Source organism: Nerophis lumbriciformis, linkage group LG18 (assembly GCF_033978685.3).
Source record: "Nerophis lumbriciformis linkage group LG18, RoL_Nlum_v2.1, whole genome shotgun sequence".
Classification (NCBI taxonomy): domain Eukaryota; kingdom Metazoa; phylum Chordata; class Actinopteri; order Syngnathiformes; family Syngnathidae; genus Nerophis; species Nerophis lumbriciformis.
Window position 1 is genome coordinate 26,927,417 of NC_084565.2, and position 17,103 is coordinate 26,944,519.

At 37.4% G+C, this 17,103-nt stretch overlaps 1 protein-coding gene and 1 long non-coding RNA gene across 3 annotated transcripts in view; one reads left to right on the top strand and one right to left on the bottom strand.

Annotated features, from left to right (window-relative positions):
* LOC133617742 (uncharacterized) overlaps positions 1 to 9,804 on the bottom strand; it is a 122,712-nt gene extending 112,908 nt beyond the window's left edge. The window contains exons 1-2 of the long non-coding RNA XR_009817064.1: positions 9,500 to 9,804; positions 6,022 to 6,080 (exon numbers count right to left, since the gene is read on the bottom strand). This is a non-coding gene — a long non-coding RNA (uncharacterized lncRNA). The remainder of the gene's footprint in view (positions 1 to 6,021; positions 6,081 to 9,499) is intronic.
* onecut3a (one cut homeobox 3a) overlaps positions 1 to 17,103 on the top strand; it is a 61,706-nt gene that overhangs the window by 16,190 nt on the left and 28,413 nt on the right. The gene's annotated exons all lie outside the window — the stretch shown is intronic.

Sequence of the window (17,103 nt, forward strand, 5' to 3'; positions counted from 1 at the left end):
TATTTAGGGGTTATTTTCCCCTGTCAAAATCGATATAAAACGAAAAATAAAACAGCATCATCGTTGGATATTTTTTTTTCCAAGAAAAATATGATCCAAGCAGCGATCAACAAAAGGAGCAAAACGGGTGTGAAATCAATTCACGCGTGGATCAATACTGTTGGCGCAACACACTCGGAATTACACGTTATTAAAATATCATAATAACGAAGCTGTGATTTGTTTTTTCCCCCCCTTCCCCCAATGATCATGTATTATTATTTTTAAACCTGGCAATTGGGTGTGCGTGCGCGCGCGTGCTCGTGCACGAGACACGTTGCTAAATTAATCAATCCGAATGTATTAATTCCACGCATTATTATTGCCGTTAATATTGACATGCCGATAAAGTTAAAGTGATCCGGGTCTTCTGCAAAATAAAATACCAACATATTGGTTTGCGACGAATCACAATAACGCAAAATGCTAAATTGTTGTAATAAAAAGAGGATATATTTGCACGGTTTGCGACACGGAATAAGATGAATATATATTTTCGTTGCAGGTTTGGTGTGTAATTGCTGCAGGCCACAAAAGGAGCACATGGCTGATTTACTGGAGTGAAAATACAAGGGAAATTTGTATAGTCAGATGCATTTATTATTATTATTTTTAAAATTTTAGATATCAAGTGCTTAAAATGATTTAGTATTCTAAAAAACAACAACATTTTATCCACACATTTATGGACATTAAAAGGTCAAAACAGCACAATGTAAGCACAGTGGACCACAACTGTTTATCACGCATAAGTGCTTTAAGAAATTAGGGGATGGAATCAATGTTTAATCTCGCGCAAGATGGAAAGGAACGCCTCATAGCCTGCAATTAAAGCGGCAATAATGATAATAATAATGATGATCATCACCTCCATCTGCACTGTGCCTCTTAAAAAGTCTCTCAACGGCCGAGTGCATTTAATTACTATAGACCTGCACTGATTGTGTACCACTCATTAGTGCATGCGGCGTTCTTTTGGTTGTCTATAGGCTAATAAAGCAGAAAGAAACGTTAAAACAGACACTTTATTATGTGCACCAAATGCAAAGAGATAATATTATTTCATAGAAGTACTATATACTGATTGTTCATGAGCAATTTTGCACCTGTGCCCATGGTGGGTTGCAAAAAAAAAAAAAGGGGGGAGGGGGGGGGGGGGGGAGAATTCCACATATATACGTGGGAAGCTCTAATAGGAGGCTGCAGGTGGATGTTATTGGAGATACAAGTTGGAGAAATGCCTTGCAGGAAGCAAAGCAACAAATTGTGTCCCTTTATCAGTGCATTAACGCCAATTCGCACTCATTACATGAAGGCGCTATTGAGCTGGCCCAGCTTTGGCCTGCAGCCTGCGAGAGAGAGAGAGAGAGAGAGAGAGAGGGAGACACACACACACACACACACACACACACACACACACACACACACACACACACACACACACACACACACACACACACACACACACACACACACACACACACACACACACACACACACACACACTTGTATTTCTTACCTTCTTGAGACCTCCGAAAAATGCCTACCTCTTTAGGACCACCCTTTCTAGATATATAAAGATTTGTATTTACATCATTAATAATAAATACAAACTATGCAAATATTAAAAAAGGTAAGCTTTTAGTTATTTTTTAAAAACATTTTTAATTTTTTGTAATTGGTTTTTAATCATTATTTATTTCAAGTTATTACAGTATGTCTCTATATACATGTTTTTTTTTTTTTGTATTAATTTTGGCCAAAGGTGGCGCATTTAAATTTCTTACACACACTTGTTATTACATATGTTGGCCAGAGGGGGAGCACTTCAAATTTTTTACACACACTTGTTATTTCATATGTCGACCAAAGGGGGAAAACCTTTAAAACCGACACACAGTCAATTTGAAAAATCCCTCCTTTTTGGGACCACCTTAATTTTGATAGATTTCACCACCAGGTGTGCAAATGAGACATTCTCTATTAGATGCAATGATTTTCCGTATTGGGACCACGTTTTCGGTCCTAGCTGGTTCACCGGTCCTCATATGGACGGTACTTTTCCTTGTTGATGTTTCAAGAAGGGTAGAAATACAGGACACACACACACACATTGTTGTATTTCTTACCTTTTTGAGACCTCCGAAAAATGCCTACCACCCTTTCTAGATATATAAAGATTTGTATTTTTACAACATTAATAATGTGTACATACTATGCAAATATAAAAAAGCTTGTTCGGAAAAATGACTTGGAATATCACAAGAAAAACTTAGAATTTTGGCAGTGTTATAATAAAAGTCGTAATTTTACTCAATGCAAGTAACAATTTTACAAGAAAAACTGAACATTGTTGCAGTATTACGATAAAAGTTGGAATTTTTACTCAATAACAGTCGCAATTTTACAAGAAATGCTTAACATTTTGGCAATTTTATGAAAAGAGTCGTATAATTTTACTCGACAAAAGTCACAATTTTATAAGAAAACTTAAAAATGTTGACAAAATTATAAGAATCTGAATTTTTCCTCTGCATAATTTTGACAGAGGTCATACTTTCACTCAAAGTAGGAACACGCGGTAGAAATGGATGGATGTCACTATTTTTACAAGAACAAAAACATTGGCAATATTGTGAAAAAAGTCAGAATTTGGTATGACAAATGTCCCCCCCCACACACACACTCTTGTATTTATTACCTTCTTGAGACCTCCGAAAAATGCCTACCTCTTTAGGACCACCCTTTCTAGATATATAAAGATTTGTATTTACAACATTAATAATATATTCATACTATGCAAATATACAAAAGGTAAGCTTTTAGTTTGTAATTGTTTTTTAATCTTCATTATTTACTTCAAGTTCTCTCTCTCTCTCTCTCTCTCTCTCTCTCTCAGGGGGTGCATTTCAATGTCTTACACACACACACACACACACACACACACACACACACACACACACACACACACACACACACACACACACACACACACACACACACACACACACTTGTTATTTCATATGTTGACCAGAGGGAGAGGACTTTTAAAACCGACACACAGTCAAATTGAAAAATCCCTCCTTTTTGGGACCACCCTCATTTTGATGAGTACATTATCTATTAGATGCAATGGATTTCCGTATTGGGAACATGATTTCGGTCCTAACTTGTTCAACGGTCCTCATATGGAAGCTACTTTTCTTTGTTGATGTCTCAAGAATGGCATGCACACACACACACACACACCTATGTTGCATTCAAAATAATAGCGCATCCAACATGTTTATTAAATGGCTATACTTTACAGAAAAAAGGGGAACAGGTGACACACACACACACACACACACACACACACACACACACACACACACACACACACACACACACACACACACACACACCTCTTCCCTCCATCATGAATCTCTACCTTCCTCTTCCTCCCCCGGGCCATAATTAATTGGACGAAGTGAATTTCACACACGAATTATTCACGAATCCATCGATCGATTATTGAACAGCCATGGCGCCTTTTCCCTCAACCGTGCTTGCAGAGGAAAACTTAATTTATCATAAGCAATATTATTAACATTAAGGGGATCATTTGGAGGGACTCCTGCTTCTTACCAGAGAATAAATGTATGCTGCAAACACGGCGCCTGAGGGATAAGTCCCTGCCTCTGACAAGTCCCTCCAGGCCGCGCAGCAGCGGGGGTGCAGTGGAAACAAGCGCCGAAATGCGCGCTCTCTCGCCCGGCTGCTTTCTTTGTGCACGTCCGCCTCTCCGCGCGGTGCCTACTGGAGCTCTAAAAGCTGCAATGATTGATTTTTTTTCCTTTTCTGCGCCGAGCTTGGTTCAGTAATCAGGGCCCCCTTCCTCACCGATCGATCGATATTGATTAGTAAATCCAGCGCCTGTAGCAAAGGCAGCTCACTGTGCAGGCGCCCCGCGTTTAGCAAGGGGAAGGTCGGAGCGGCAGCGGCACCTGCTGGTAGAAACGGGCTATAGCACGCAGTCGAAGATGACGCTACCCACACACTATATTGCCAAAAGTATTTAGCCACCCATACAAATGATGAGAATCAGGTGTCCTAATCACTTGGCCCGGCCACAGGTGTATAAAATCAAGCACTTAGGCATGGAGACTCTTTCTACAAACATTTGTGAAAGAATGGGCCGCTCTCAGGAGCTCAGTGATTTCCAGCGAGGAACTGTCATAGGATGCCACCTGTGCAACAAATCCAGTCGTGAAATTTCCTCGCTCCTAAATATTCCAAAGTCAACTGCTGGCTTTATTATAAGAACATAGAAGAGTTTGGGAACAACAGCAACTAAGTGATCAGCCACGTAAACTGACAGAGAGGGGTCAGCAGATGCTGAAGCGCACAGTGCAAAGATGTCGCCGACTTTCTGCACAGTCAGTTGCTACAGAGCTCCAAACTTCATGTGACATTCCAATTAGCCCACGTACAGTACGCAGAGAGCTTCATGGAATGGGTTTCCATGGCCGAGCAGCTGGATCTAAGCCATACATCACCAAGTCCCATGCAAAGCGTCGGATGCAGTGGTGTAAAACACGTCGCCACTGGACTCTAGAGCAGTGGAGGTGCCTTTTCTGGAGTGATGAATCACGCTTTTCCATCTGGCAATCTGATGGACGAGTCTGGGTTTGGAGGTTGCCAGGAGAACGGTACATTTCGGACTGAGTGTGAAATTTGGTGGAGGAGGAATTATGGTGTGGGGTTGTTTTTCAGGAGTTGGGCTTGGCCCCTTAGTTCCAGTGAAAGGAACTTTGAATGCTCCAGGATACTAAAACATGTTGGACAATTCCATGCTCCCAACTTTGTGGGAACAGTTTGGAGCGGGCCCCTTCCTCTTCCAACATGACTGTGCACAAAGCAAGGGCCATAAAGACATGGATGACAGAGTCTGGTGTGGATGGACTTGACTGGCCTGCACAGAGTCCTGACCTGAACCCGATAGAACACCTTTGGGATGAATTAGAACGGAGACTGAGAGCCAGGCCTTCTCGACCAACATCAGTGTGTGACCTCACCAATGCGCTTTTGTAAGAATGGTGGAAAATTCCTATAAACACACTCCGCAACCTTGTGGACAGCCTTCCCAGAAGAGTTGAAGCTGTAATAGCTGCAAAAGGTGGACCGACATCATATGGAACCCTATGGGTTAGGAATGGGATGGCACTTCAAGTTCATATGTGAGTCAAGGCAGGTGGCCAAATACTTTTGGCAATATAGTGTATATTTTGACCTTTTTGTATGACACTCAATAAAATATTGCATTTCAACATTTCACACTTTATAGAATTGCATTTTTAAAAACGGTTCAAATGTGTTATGATTTTTTTCAAACTGAGGTGAGGCGGGAATTATTTTGACCACTATTTCATTTAGGGCAAAAATTTAACTATCATATAAATCGTCTGGAATACTCCAATTTTAAAATACAGATCCACAGAGGTTTTACATGCAAATACACACACAATACAATAGATAAAATACAATAGAGCAGTGGTTCTCAAACCTCAGAAAACATGTGGCTCTCCAAGTGCCACCATAATGATCAACATTAAAATACAGTAGCGTTGTAGGCCTAAATATTTATTAAAAACAAGGCAGATGTTTTTTTTACACTTATATTTAGTATTTTTGGCCAGAGGCTATGAATACGTATGTAGATTAAAAACTTTAAAAAAATCTTTAATACATTTGCAAAATAAAATTACGCTACTACAGTAGCGTAATAGGCCTAAATATTTATTAAAAACAAGGCACATTTTTTTTTACACGTATGTTTAATATTTTTGGCCACAGTCTGAACAGTAACACTGTGTTTGAATAATAAGTGATTCTTTGACATGTATACAGTACACAGTTGGCTAATCACTACAATAGATTTACTTTCTCCACGACATTTATTCATATGTAAATTGTGCACGTGTAGTTTTATTTATTACTCACCTTGGGAGAAACCACTGCAGTCTGGAATGAGACGAGGTCTTGTAGTGGTCATCTTGAGGCTATTTTAGAGAAACAAACAAAAAAAAAAAGTGAGGAAAAACATAGAAAAGGAAATATTTGTAATATGGACAGTTGAAAGCAGTCCAACTATATCTCAGGTGTCAAACTCAATATGGCCTGTGGAAGCCTGAAATTATTATGTGTCGATAAAGCGGACAGACTTACGCTGTCTTTAAGTTGTAGTAGAGTGATAATTCGTTTTTTGGTGACACCTAGTGGCCACTATTATACATGATGCAGTAAGTTGAATGATGGATATAACTATTGTAAATCTCCTTAAAAAGTACAACAAAATTACATTTTTAATACAAACCCATCCAAGATCAGGCATACAGTGGGGGGACGGGAGGGGTGAGGGGCTTAGTTTGAGACCAGGAAAAAACCTTGAAAAAAGCACCAAGCACATATACAGTACAGGGCAAAAGTTTGGACACACCTTCTAATTCTATGCATTTTCTTTATTTTCATGACTATTTACATCATAGATTGTCCTTAAAGGCAACAAATCTATGAATGAACACATGTGGAGTTATGTACTTAACAAAAAAAGGTGATATATCTTAACATTTTTTATATTCTGGTTTCTTCAGAATAGCCACCCTTTGCGCTGATTACTTTTTTTTGCACACTCTAGACATTCTCTTGAGCTTCAAGAGGTAGTCACCCGCGATGGTGTTCACTTCACAGGTGTGCTTGAAGCTCATCGAGAGAATGCCAAGAGTGTGCAAAGCAGTAATCAGAGCAAAGGGTGGCTATTTTGAAGAAACTAGAATATAAAACATGTTTTCAGTTATTTCACCTTTTCTTGTTAAGTACATAACTCCACATGTGTTCATTCACAACTTTGATGCCTTCAGTGACAATCTACAATGTAAATAGTCATGAAAATAAAGAAAATGCATTGAATGAGGAGAAGGTGTGTTCAAACTTTTGACCTGTACTGTACATATTACGACATACAACTTACAACTCACGACTTGCAACAAGGGGCTAGGGAGCGGACACGTTTGTTACTGGATGCTCTCTATCTTGAATACTTTGTAACTGTAAGGAATATATTTAATGCCTGTTTATATTGACAAATGTGGTGTCTTAGACTAAAATATTATTCAAATAAGGACACTTATAGCTTGTGTGCTATTGTGTCCTTAGCTGTTCTGTAGCTGCGAGATCATAGTAGCCTTTAGCCTTCCATGTTTATCTTTTGTAAATGACTTTCAAAAAATATAAGAAAAGACCATAGTGTGCCTATTTAGAGGACACCTAGATGTGAACCAACCGTTCAACTGGCTGGTTGAGTGCTTTTAATGGACATTTAACATGCAAGTCCATATTATTTGATACTTTTTTTTCGAACTGATATGCGATATTAATATAACATCGGGTCACCCAAACCTAAATTTAAGTCACCTTGACTTATGATTTCAAAGCAGTAAAGCATATAACAATTACATATTTACATTCATACCAGGATATGTACTGTTATTTGAATGACAAAATGTATCAAAGTAAATTTTTTGGTATGCAGTCCTCGCTGGAAAAAGTTTGGACACTCCTGCAAAACGGAGTGTCCCTGCTGGCTAAAGTAGGTTAGAGAAGTTTACATGTATTTATATATTTTTAAGTTTGATTTATCCAAGGTAAGGCAACTAAGAACCTATTTTCATTTGCAACACGGACTAAGCAAAGAGGCACCATTTAAAGTACATGTTAGAGATGTTTTCGCTGAGGGCCACAATGAGTAACAATGAGTAATATATGAATATAAAGTTAAAAGTTAAAGTACCACTGATAGTCACACACACACTAGGTGTGGTGAAATTACCTTCTGCATTTGACCCATCCTCTTGTTCCACCCCCTGGGAGGTGAGGTGAGCAGTGAGCAGCAGCGGTGGCCGCGCTCGGGAATCATTTTGGTGATTTAACCTAAATGTATGTATGTATGTATGTATGTGTGTGTGTATATTATATATATATATATATATATATATATATATATATATATATATATATAAAAAATAAATTTACAATATATGTTTTTACATAAGCTATACATTTTTTTTTAAATTTTACTTTAAACCTGGAAGCTCAGTCACCAGAATTTTACAGTAAAAGCAGTGGGTTTTTTACAGCATGTAAAAAATTGAATAAATGGAATGGAAAAACAATACCACTGTTTTTAGCGGTAAAATTTAAGCAACAGAGCTGTCAGTTTTTTTTTTTGTTTTTTTTTACCATAAAATCTTGTTTTAATGTTTTTTCTTTTGTTTTTTTATGTTTTAATGTCTTACTGTATATGGCGAAAAACAGTACCAAAGTTGATTTTACTGTAAAAAACTCAGGCGGCGGAATTTAACCGTAAAATCCATTGTCAATTTTACAGTCTACAATTTGATTGATAATTTGTTTTGAAATTATAAGTCAAGCAGACACAATTTTATCTTTACTTTAACAAAAAATATTTTTGGAATACATAATATAATATTTTGATATTGAATTTTAAAAGATATGCAATTACATGCAGTACATGATTTTGAATGTCAAAATGGAAAGAACAAATGTACTTAGTAAGAAAAGATTAAGCATTTTATTAACGCATATTATTACCAGGCTTTCGCGGGCCACATGAATTAAAGCGGTGGGCCAGATTTGGCCCCCGGGCCTTGAGTTTGACACAAATGTTGCAGTGTGATGATAATCACTCATTGTCTCTCATTTACCAACAAAAAACATTGCTATAGATTGCTTTCAACTGTATATAAATACTCTTAACATGTGCTGGAATACAAATGAATGTTTACGATGGACAAACACTTTGTTTTACTGCATGCTTATCACAAGAAAATATTGATATTAGTTATGAACTATCCTAGTAAACCCCCCCCCGAAAAAAAAAAAAAAAGATTTGTCAAGTGATATCAAGGATTATACATCATATCGAAATATTGTGCTCCAGTTGCCAATCTACACGACAAAACAGATGAAAACTTGGAAAAGCATGGAGGTCTACAACTTTGTGTGTGGCTGGGTCAAGGAAATTGGTATTAAGACTCTCTCGGATAAATATGCATAATTTTTGCTCGGGTAAGATTGCATTTCATGGTTTAACTTAGCGTCTACAGCCATGTTTGTTGTTGTTGTATGCGCCGTTTATGAGTACACGTGTTTTTTCCCGTCTTTATCAAAATATAACAATAGATGTCAACATTGTGTATATGCTGAAAGCTTCATTTACGATTGCTGCCTTTGTTAAAAACTTAACTCTTCTAGGTTTTGCTTACATTTGCTTTCCTTTATTTGGACACGCCAAGTTGGTGCTTTTCCAAACACTCGTAGCAAACGTGTTTAGGAAATACAAGTAATATCAAGATAGTACTTAAATGAGAAATAATAAATGTTAAAAGTATATCAAACAAACCTTTAACGAAGTGATCACTGCAAACTCCTGCATTCTTCGACTCTGGTACCTTGGACTGGAGTGTGAACTGCATGATCTTCTCGTGAAATCTTGCACTATTCCACCCTTTTTGATTAACACTGACAAATTGTTTATTCTTGTCGCGATTTGAACGATTCGTACAGCCGAAAACAACACAAGCGAAGGGTGTCCATCTGTCACATTCAAACATTGGTTGTGTTTTCCTGGGGTTGGTGTTTATATTTTCGTTCAAAGCTCTTATTTTCTTGCTTATCTCCCTGAGCGCTGTTTCCCTTCACCTGCTGCTGATTGGCAGCCTGGCCACACCTGGTGTCAATCAGCTGGCTGCTATTTATACCTGCCCCGCCCTCCAGTTAGTGCTGGAGAATTGTTTGCTGTCTTCTGTCATCCTGGTTCCTGTTATCCTGTCTCCGGTTGTCTTATTAAAGTCATATTTTCCTGCAACACGCCTGCCATCTCTGCATCTTGGGGTTCACCACCAACAAATCACGACACAATTTTTTCTTCGAGAAAAGCTAAATGGCGCCTAGTACCCATTGAGAACAGAGCGAGCTTGACCACCACGCATATTTAATTAGAGTAAAATCCAAGCAATACCAAGGGTGCCCAAAGTAGGGCCTGTGTGCCAAATCTGGCAATCTGAGTCGTTCCGTTTGGCCCGCCAAAGGGCAGCTTCCCAAATGTGATACATATTCATATGTATCACCTCTTTCTAGCTCACACAATCATTGATGGCTAACAAGATGCTATCCATCCATAGCCGCACTTACATACACACTGTAAAAAAACGGTCATCTACTGGCAGCTACGGCTGCCAAACGAAAACCATAAAATTAAAATAAAACATTGTAAACCAAATAATGATCAAAAACATTATATTTACCGAAATTTTCATGAAACGTTTTGCGGAAAAATATCGTAATTTTACAGATTTTTACTAAATTATTAAGATCAAGCACCTTTAATATGACGATGCAAACAGTTCTGCAAAAAAATACCTTTATTCTACAGAGTTTTTCCAAATTATTACGATCAAACACCTTTAATGAAGTGACAATGCTGGCAGTTCCGCAGAAAAATACCATTATTTTACAGATTTTTTCTGTATTGTTAAGATCAATCACCTTCAATAAAGTGACGATGCAAACAGTTCTGCAGAAAACTACCTTTATTCTACAGCATGGGTGTCAAACTCTGGCCCGCGGACCAAATTTGACCGTGCCGCGGTAGCACCGCATTCACCGCTAATTCTAATACTTGCCAACCCTCCCGGGAGTCTTCCAAACTTCAGCGCCCCTCCCAAAAATCGTCACGTCTGCTTTTCAGCCAGCGCAACGAGTGCTGGCCCAGTCACATAACATGTGCGGCTTCTGCACGCACACACAATTGAATGCAAGGCATACTTCATCATCAGCAATACAGGTTACACTGAGGGTAACCGAATAAAAAACTTTAACACTGTTAGAAATATACGCCACACTGTGAATCCACACCAAACAAGAATGACAAACACATTTCGGGAGAACATCCGCACCGTAACACAACATAAACACAACAGAACAAATACCCAGAAATCTTTGCAGCACTAACTCTTCCGGTTTTTATATTTTTTAATTATTATTATTATTATTTGAAACTCGATTTTGCATGTCACTATAAAGTTACACAAGCCTTGCTTGTTCAATATTCAATGCAAAACTTGTTTGAGTCCCTATTAAAAGGTTAATTTGTTCAACCTTGGCCCGCGGCTTTTTTCAGTTTTAAATTTTGGCCCACTCTGTATTTGAGTTTGACACCCCTGTGTTAGATTGTTAGTATGGACATAGACTTTTATACAACAAGCTACATATTTAATGAAAGATAATTACTGTAATTTTACATGAATTTGAAAGTAATGTAAGAAAACAGAAAATGCTATGTATAATTAATTTTGGTATTTTTCTGTAAAAAAAATTAGAAATATACATAGTTTGTCATTACTGGAATATTACTTAAAATAACAGGCGGATTATTTATTTACAGATAATGCCTTCAATTCTACAGTTTTATAAACTATTAAAAAAAAAATTGAAAAATTACAGTAGAAATTTAGAGTAAATTAAACATAAAAATAGGATTTAATTTTTTTACAGTGCACGCAAATCACGCGCTTTGCGTAATAGATTGAATAAATTGTAAAATATCAATCAACAAGTGACAAGAAGCTTCATATGAAATTTTACTGCAAACGTATCCTGGCCCTTTCCTGCCACATCACCTATAAGAATAAGAATAGCAAATTTGCTTCCACATTGTTATAGGGTTGTACGACATACCGGTATTAGGATAGTACGACAATACTAATAAATCACATTTGGTAATATACCGCCTCTGAAAAGTACCGGTCCGATAAACGGTAAAGGTGAAGCTACAACACTGAAATGCCCACCGGAAGAGGTGCTTTAAGACATGGCTAGCTAGCTGGCGGCTAAAGTCTAGCCCCAGTCGGCAGTGTTTTAGCTACTTCTAAATCACTAATCCCCGCCTCCATGGCGACAAATAAAGTACGTTTCTTACAAGTATCATCCCTGCAGGACGAGGAATAACTAAACATGCTTCACTACACACCGTAGCTCACCGGCGTCAAAATGTAAACAAACACCATTGGTGGATCTATACCTAACATCCACTGTAAGGATACCAAGTACAGTAGCGTATCTAGTCGATACTACTATGATTATGTCAATATTTTTTTAGCATTTTTTGTTTAAAAAAAAATTTACATTATGTTTATAAACTCAGGAAATTTGTCCCTGGACACATGAGGATTGTGAATATGACCAATGTATGATCCTGTAAAGACTTGGTATCGGATTGATACCCAAATTTGTGGTATCATTCAAAACTAATGTAAAGTATCAAACAACAGAAGAATAAGTGATTATTACATTTTAACAGAAGTGTAGATAGAACATGTTAAAAGAGAAAGTAAGCAGATATTAACAGTAATTGAACAAGTAGATTAATAATTCATTTTTTTTACCACTTGTCCTTAATAATGTTGACAAAATAATAGAATGGAAAATGACACAATATGTTACTGCATATGTCAGCAGACTAAATTAGGAGCCTTTGTTTGCTTACTTACTACTAAAAGACAAGTTGTCTTGTATGTTCACTATTTTATTGAAAGACAAACTTGCAATAAGAAACATATGTTTAATGTACCGAAATAATTTTGGTACCGGTACCAAAATATTGGTATCGGGACAACACTACATTGTTACCATACACTCGTCTTGCAGGGCAAAAAAACTGGGATCGATTTGCGTATGTATTTTTATACTAAAATAATACTAATTGAACAATTTCTTTCTCATGAAATCATTTTGATCCAAAACACGCACCAAAATACATCTAAGTTAAATTGAAATAGTAAATAAATCGTTTTACATAACTAAGAATGAATGGTATGGGCTAATTAAAAACACTATTATGTACATTTAGGCCAGTTGTGATTCACAATTAAAATCACTGAGTTTGGCCCAGGGCCCATTATCACATTTTCGCTTTGGCCCCTTTTGGTGAAAAATGTTTCAGAAAAAACACCACACATCACAAACAGGGTTGTTTGTGATGTGTGGTGTTTTTTCTTCTGATATCCCAACTATAATTGTGGTATCAACCATACCATACCATACCATACCAAGCATTGCCGCTGGTATTGACATGCGTATAGAATTTTTTTTTTTACCAGTAAATCTATGCAAATATGGTGAGCATTCTGCTTTGTATAGTCATGGTGATGATCTCAATTGTTTCTGACACGCCTATAACAAGTTACATGAATGAACGTCACATGTTTACACTTGCACAATTCAACATGTCCGAAAAAAGGAGTGGGAAGAAGCACCCCTTAAATGCACGATGAGTTGGTTCACTTCATGTGTTTTCTCACAGGTCAGGAATAAGGAATATAGCATCCATCCATCCATCCATTTTCTACCGCTTATTCCCTTTGGGGTCGCGGGGGGCGCTGGAGCCTATCTCAGCTACAATCGGGCGGAAGGCGGGGTACACCCTGGACAAGTCGCCACCTCATCGCAGGGCCAACACAGATAGACAGACAACATTCACACTCACATTCACACACTAGGGCCAATTTTAGTGTTGCCAATCAACTTATCCCCAGGTGCATGTCTTTGGAGGTGGGAGGAAGCCGGAGTACCCGGAGGGAACCCACGCAGTCACGGGGAGGACATGCAAACTCCACACAGAAAGATCCCGAGCCCGGGATTGAACCCAAGACTACTCAGGACCTTCGTATTGTGAGGCAGATGCACTAACCCCTCTGCCACCGTGAAGCCCTTGGAATATAGCATGGTTATGGAAAATATTAGTTTTTTTTGTAACATGTGTACAATGCTCATGTACATCACATGTCTACAGTTTCACAATTTAAAATGTCCGAAAAGGAGTGGGAATAATTATTTAATTCTATTTTATACCACTTTTTCGTGTCTTAACAGTTATTGATAGTGTGTTTTACTTCACGTACATGTTCACCAATTTTTCAACAATAAAATAAAAGGATTAAGATGTGTAATATTAAAGTTATTGGGTTATTTCAATTAGGAGGAGAAAACTATAATTTACGGGGGATATTGATTTTTGAAATAGGTAAAGCAAGAACTAATATTAAATTCAAATGTATTTCAGTTTTAGGAGTTAAATGGTGGAACAAGCTCATTGATGAGCTGAAGACATGTACTTCTTTGTTAAGGTTTAAGAAAACATTGAAAGGTGAAATAATTGAAAATTATCAAATATAGTAACAATTACTTTCATCCCATTGATTTTGATTTTTTTTTTTAACGTTGATGTTCCAGGTAATCTTTTTTTCAGTGAAGGTTTAGGATAGGCAAATATAAGCTTTAGCTTCAGGCTATTCCTTTTTCGGTCATGCTTTTTCTTTTCTTTTCTTTTCTTTTCCTTTTGTGTGTAAATGTGTATGATTGTTAAATATGTATAGTCTGTACTCTTAAACTGGTCACACAAAACGGTTAATGGTTGATGGTTTATTATATGACCGAAATAAACTTATTTCATTCAAAGTTGAGAAGGTTTGTGTGGATGTTTTTTTTCAGAGGAATATAATGTGTAGAAGTTGACAAACACTGTCGGGTAATAAATAGGAAGCGGCTGTATGATAAAAATACCCTAAGTGCCTGGCACCTTCACTAACAAACATTGCATAATTAATGCATAAACAGAACATAATATACAGTGCATACGGAAAGTATTTACAGCCCTTCACTTTTTCCTCATTTTGTTGTTAAAGCCTTATTTCAAAATGGAATAAATTAATTTTAATCCTCAAAATTCTAGACACAATTCCTCAGAATGGCAATGTGAGTTTTTATTTATTTATTTTGCACATTTATTAAATTTGGTCCTTTTTTAATACAATGCCACAAGCTTGGCACACCTATCTTTGGGCAGTTTCGCCCATTCCTCTTTGCAGCATCTCTCAAACTCCATCAGGTTGGACGGGAAGTGTTAGTTTTCATCCAGGATGTCTCAGTACATTGTTGCATTCACCTTTCCCTCTATACTGGCTAGTCTCTCAGTTCTTACTGCTGAAAAAACACCCCCACCAGCATGATGTTGTATTGAGCAGAGGCTGTAAATACGTATGTCGATGTCATTTTTTTTTAACTTTAAAAAAGAAATTGTAATACATTTCCAAATTAAAAAAATAAATAAAAACTTTCACATTCTTATTATGGTAGAATTTTGAGGACAACAATGAATGTATTCCATTTTGGAATAAGGCTGTAACATAACAAAATGTGGAAAAAGTATAGCGCTGTGAATACTTTTCGGATGCACTGTAGATCAGTGGTTCTCAAATGGGGGTACGCGTACCCCTGGGGGTACTTGAAGGTATGCCAAGGGGTACGTGAGATTTTTTTTAAATATTCTAAAAATAGCAACAATTCAAAAATCCTTTATAAATATAAATAAAAACCTATCTTTTTTTCCAAATAGTTTAAGAAAGACCATTACAAATGAGCAATATTTTGCACTGTTATACAATTTAACAAATCAGAAACTGATGACATAGTGCTGTATTTTACTTCTTTATCTCTTTTTTTCAACCAAAAATGCTTTTCTCTGATTAGGGGGTACTTGAATTAAAAAAGAATTCACAGGGGGTACATCACTGAAAAAAGGTTGAGAACCACTGCTGTAGATAATACAGGCATAAACTTAAATGAAAAACAGATGTATAACAATACCGTAGACAGACAGCTTATGCAGTGATGAAAGCAACGAAAAAAGATGGAAGAAAAAGAAACAAGAAGTGTTAAAAAAAATAAATAATACAAACTACAAATAAAGAAAAAGATTAGAGGTAAACTAATAGGTAAGTAAAAACCGAGAAAAGGGTATAATGTAGAAATAAAGGTATGGATACAGCAAAAGCAACATTGCTTGAGATTGTTTTGATTGGCATACATGCTCTCAAACGACTACATTTTTCATTCCGATTAATCACATTTGGGATTTTGGACTAATCACGATTAACCACTGTAATACTTCTTCACTTAATTAAAAATAACTTGAAAAAAGACACTAATATTTTTATTGTCATAATGTCATACAGGAAGAAAAAAAACAAATGCTTTACTTGAATAGAATGCATTTATTGGCTCAAAACAGTTTTATCTAAAGAACCATCAGGGTGCTGGAGCCTATCTCAGCTGCATTCGGGCGGAAGGCGGGGTACACCCTGGACAGGTCGCCACCTCATCGCAGGGCCAACACAGATAGACAGACAACATTCACGCTCACATTCACACACTAGGGCCCATTTAGTGTTGCCAATCAACCTATCCCCAGGTGCATGTCTTTGGAGGTGGGAGGAAGCCGGAGTACCCGGAGGGAACCCACGCAGTCACGGGGAGAACATGCAAACTCCACACAGAAAGATCCCAAACCCGGGATTGAACTCAGGACTACTCAGGACCTCGTATTGTGAGGCACGTGCACTAACCCCTGTACCACCGTGCTGCCCATCTAAAGAACCGTCAGGGTTTATTTTTGAAGTGGAATTTACCAGCGAGCACACCAGTCGGAGTCTCCTCACTCATCTTTGCACTGACGTATTCATAAACCTGATCACTGACCGTGAACAACCCACGCTGCCTTTGAGGTACCCATCGGTGGTTAAGGTAAAGAAGCCGATACCAATACCGATACCGATCACATGTATTTCACTGTACATTTTTAAATGTATTTATGGTGACCAGTTATTGTCAGTTTGACAATACCAATACACTATTTAAACTAGATCATTATTCTCTTTTATTACATACAATTCTTTGATCAATTCAAAGTCCATAGTACATATGTCATGATCTGTGGTCGGATCATGTTTTGTTTAGTTGTGTTCTGTTAGTTTTGGCCTTCCTTAGTTGTTTTGTGCACTTCGGGGGTTTGTTTTGGTTACCATGGGTACGAATTAGTTTCACCTTCCTCTGATTAGTGTTCGGCACGTTCACCTGCTGTTGAGCACTAATCAGAGAGCTATTTATTCA